General features: G+C 34.9%; 1 protein-coding gene across 2 annotated transcripts in view; it reads left to right on the forward strand.

Annotated features, from left to right (window-relative positions):
• The first annotated feature begins 2,248 nt into the window (after window positions 1-2,248).
• Window positions 2,249-4,903, forward strand: part of LOC107750191 (uncharacterized) — a 12,265-nt gene continuing 9,610 nt past the window's right edge. The window contains exons 1-2 of one of the 2 annotated variants that reach the window (XM_016565473.1): window positions 2,249-2,523; window positions 2,886-2,927. The gene's annotated coding sequence lies outside the window, so the exon portion shown is untranslated. The remainder of the gene's footprint in view (window positions 2,524-2,885; window positions 2,928-4,903) is intronic. The other variant, XM_016565474.1, reaches the window with a different exon arrangement.

The raw sequence follows: 4,903 nt of genomic DNA on the forward strand, positions 1-4,903 counted from the left end.
ATGACAAAGATGCAAATGGATTGAGACTGAGACAGACTCTTATTACTACATGCCTTTTCCCTTTAGTTGTCAAATGGTATGTTTTGTGTCTAATTTTTTACTAGTAACAGCGAAAGTCATCAACATTTACATATTAAAGGGCAGTGGAAATGCTAATAGAATGACTTTTGCGTGATTTTTTCATGATCTATCTTGAGAATGACTGCGATCATTGTGTGTTTAGGTCTGATTTTCTCTCCATCAGGTCACTATCATTGTTTGGTGTCACTGTTTTAGTGTCTAACCTGTACAGGTGTAGCTGCTCCCTCTGTGGAGACCATAAACTGTATAAAAACATGGACGTAGTGTCCGTGACGTCACCCGTAGATTTCCGAAGAGCGTTTTTGAAGCTCAAAAGTGGGCGGAGCCGGCCGTCGCCATCTTGGCAGCGCGTCACCGCGGGTCACTCCCGGATAATCGAAAATGGGCAAAGAGGCGGGAGCAGGTTGCTGAAGCCACGCCCACCTAGCTGGACGGTGGTGACAGCAGCGGCAATCCACCTGTCACTCAAGTGGCCACGCCCTTAATTATGCAGAACTTTAAGGCTTAATATAATTTAAACGGATGAGTTATAAAAAAATTAACCCGCCTCACAGTTGTCATGAAGGGCAAAATTGTTGGCTTCATGAGAGAGAGCGGGAGGTTGCCGCTTGGTGGAGACACTTACCTCACCCTTAATGACATCACTTCCTGTCATGTGATCACCCCAGGTGTTTATTTATGATAAGTGCCAAATATATGCAGAAGTGTGGGTAAATTCTGTGTTCATCTGAAAACAAACTTTCACAAAACAATTGATCTTTGTTCAATTCTCTGTTCATAATACTCAAACGTGTGATATAAAATACATTGCTACTACTGCTAAGCTACTCGATATTTTATATACTTTACAAAGGCCTACCTGTAGCTATGTCTCCGCCATATGACGGCACCTGTCCTGAACTTACAATTTAAACATTAAATATGTTATCTTTTTGAGATATGGACGTTATTTTATGAATACTGCACACCCTCCTGTTATGAAATAAATTAAATATTCAGAAGCTAATCCGCTCTATACAGCAGCTGGCACTCATTTCACACGGAAAAAATAACAATATTTTCAACAAATACAGCTGATACTTTTAGACTCACCTGCATGAGGTCACAAACACATGACATTTATCGTTTTCCTTGAGTTTTTACCTCACTTATGAACTTAAAAAGTTGTGAGAGAAACGGTCGCGTTTACACGATTCCTCACAGAATAAAAAAGGCGCGAAACGACACTCGGCCCCAACGGTCTTTTTCAAAACATATCAAAAACATCAAAATATTTTAATATTAATTATTTTATAAAATACTTGACACTAATAAAACAAATCAATCTGGAGATATTTCATTGTTTAAAATATTTTATGTCAAGTAGGATATAAATATGTAGGCTATTTAAGCTGAGCTACTGTATATTGCCCTATACCAATACGTTATTTATAAAGCAATATACAATTTTTACATACGTACATATGGGTAGAAGAAGATATAAGTTTATAACATAGCCTATATACAATAGGCTACCCACGTATATAGCCTAATAATATCTTTATGATAAATTTTCGCGTGGTAGCCTATTAGTAGCAATTGATTTCTATATGGTATTATAAGTATAGCAATATACTTAGTATATTATAGCCTAATAAGTATAAGTATATAGTTATATAATATATATAAGCAATGTCAAATATTTATATATGCAACTTCATTAAACATGTACAAAAAAATACGTGTATATATGTTTTTATACTACTTTATACATGTCTATCTTTTATATTTCCTTATAATATCAACATGACGTGTTTTTAGGATGAATATAGGCTACATCAGATATGTATGGGCTACATGGCATAATATGTTCACAAATCTATTACACATAGCCTTTATATGACAATATATTTCATATTAGCCTACATTTTCTAATAAATTACTAAATAAATAAATAAATTTGCGTATGGCATGTCTCTGAATCACAGCAATTATATCATAGCGATTTTAATTATTATATAGCTATGTAAAACATTTTATATGGATACGTTTCATAAACAATATTATATTTCCATACAATAAACTAAAACGTCTGATGCTTTCAGTCGTTGTTGATCTGCGGTCTCACCCTCTTCAGCTGTTGCTAGGAGAAACGCTCGCCTGCTCTGATTGGCCCGCATCCTTCCCCCTCCAGCCAATCAGCGTAAGATCCGATAAACGTTCCTGGATCCTGGCATTATGTCTGCATCCTCGCTCCGTCTGTTGTAAATATGAGATTATGTATTTGAGAATAACACATAGGTAAGCAGCAACGCTTTTAACGTGCGGTGAAATATCGTTTGTGATGCGGCGGATGAAGCTGGCGGAAATGGCGGACGGAGAGAGACAGTCGGTGCAGAATCCGAAGAAATGAGCGAATCAGAACGCACAGCGACTTTATTACAGGCTATATATAATAACACGGTTGGTGCATTTATATCATCGATGCAACTGTGTGCAATTATTATCACTGCGGGTGCATAACGCATCACTAAACTAAAGCTCAACACTAGAATGCATTTCACTATGTCTAATGCATCTGCTTGGGCCTGCTTTTCATATGCAAACAGAAACATTTGTTGCTTTAATGTTCAAAGTTTGATTACATGCATTGGTTTAATGCAGAATAATATGCAGGTCCAATAACAGCTGTCATATATTACACATAATTTGTCGCATGCATCATGTTTTAAAATGCTATTTGCGTTGATAAGATCATAGCTGAGGATAAAAGGATGTTAATATCATCTATGGTTGATTATTATAGTCTTTGTTCTCGTTTGTAGATGATCCTGACAGCATATATGGACACCTGTGTCCTTCACCAGGTAAAGGAAGGAACTGACAACAAGTCTAACACGCGTGTTAGATATTGACATGTTTATGTTCTTATTACAAGTCCTGTCATAATGTCAAAAAGCAATTGCTAAGTAATTTAGTTTTGCACGACTATTTTCTTTGACCCTTGCAATTAATCATTTTTTTGTCACTGTACACTACAGTACCATGTTATTTTAGCATAATTGAGATACTAGTATTGTTTTTATTCATATTTTGAATTAGTTTTTATCTTTTTCATTTCAATTTTAGTTAAAGTTGGAGTAATTGGCAACACTTTACAATAATATCCTATTAGTTAACATTAGTTATGCGTTAGCTAACACTAACAATAAGCAAGACATTTGTTATTTATTCATCTTTATTGTTAATTAATAAAAATACAACTGGTCGTTGTATGATGTACAATTTTGATTTTAATAATGCATTAGTAAATGTTGAAATTAACATGCTTTACAGTTATTTTTCATTGTTAGTTTGTGTTAACGTTATAGTTGTATGTAGTAAATGTTAACAAATGGAATCTTATTTAAAGTATTACCATGTAATTGTGTTTTTGCCATTTTTTTAATGTTTACAGGTTTTTTTTAATTCTAGTTATTTTGCATCAATTTAATCTATGAAAATGAGAAATATGAGAAATGTTGCCTAGATGAAAAAATGATAAAGAAAAAAAAAAAGATTTTTAATATTTTATTTCAGTTAACGTTTATTTTTGCAAAACATTATTATTGTTTTAGTTTAGTTTTCTATAATAACTCTTACACAATTATTTGTAACTGAAATCATGATAAAATTAGCCAGAATATTTAATATATCTAAATAATATAATATAACATATTATGTTATGTTATGTTATATGTTATGTTATATTATATTATATTACATTAGATTATATTATATTATATTCGGCTCTAGACAAACAATGTTTACAACCTATTTTACCTCTGTAATGTTATGTTTTTTTTTATTTTATTTATTTTATTTTTTTAAGTAAAACAGTATATTAAAGTCCCCATGAAATCAAAATGGAAGTTTTTTGGCTTTTAGTATAAATATGTTAGCCTTAAGATTATCTATAAGCTGGTGTGCTCCAAAACAATGACAAAATTCATATTAATAAGATACAAGCATTCAAAATTTACAAGCTCTCACTTCCTCCAATATGGATCAACGATTCTGATGACATCACCCTGCACTTCAGCTTCTCATCAAACTTTCTGTCCAATCAAATGCTCTCTAGAATACGAAGCGTCCCGCCCCCTACACTATAAATAGACGCTGAAGCTGTGTCTGAAATCAGTCACTTGTTCACAGAAATAGTATTTTCTGTATGGTGAATGGCACCTAGTGCACTATGTAGGGGATAGGGAAGGATCCCGACAGTGCATGCTTTTGATTGGGGCAAATGAAGTCTGGTTTGGTGTTAGTGTTACAGCACGCACACACATATCGCCGAGACTGGTGCTGGAGCTGGAACCGGTGCTCAGCCAAGAGTGGCACTCGTTCAGAACTGGCTCATGTTTCCACCGGCAGGGAGCAGAACCCTTTACGTCACCAACATGTGACCGGAATAGCTTGTTAATCTCTTGCAGAAGGAAAGTGTTGGTCTCTTCTGCCAACCACTGACATATTTAATTGTCAATTTGCCTGAACTCTGACCTGACGGGCCTGTTCGGAACCAGGATCTTGGCACCAGCCCAGGATTTTTTGATTGGAATAGCACAGCAGAGTGGTTACAGTGTGCTCTGGTACGGAGACACTATAACAGACCGGATCATGTGTGAACCGGCACAGACCACAAAACTTCTCAGACCTATCTGAATTCTACACAGAATGCTATATTTTATAGCGATATTGATGAGACAGATGTTCTGATCAAAGATCAACGGTGGCATCTCTTCAACTCATCAGAATCAGAATCAGAATCAGAATCAGAATGAGCTTTATTGCCAGGTATGTTTAC

This window comes from Sinocyclocheilus rhinocerous, unplaced genomic scaffold (genome assembly GCF_001515625.1).
Source record: "Sinocyclocheilus rhinocerous isolate Xijiao unplaced genomic scaffold, SAMN03320098_v1.1 scaffold151, whole genome shotgun sequence".
In the NCBI taxonomy this organism is placed as follows: domain Eukaryota; kingdom Metazoa; phylum Chordata; class Actinopteri; order Cypriniformes; family Cyprinidae; genus Sinocyclocheilus; species Sinocyclocheilus rhinocerous.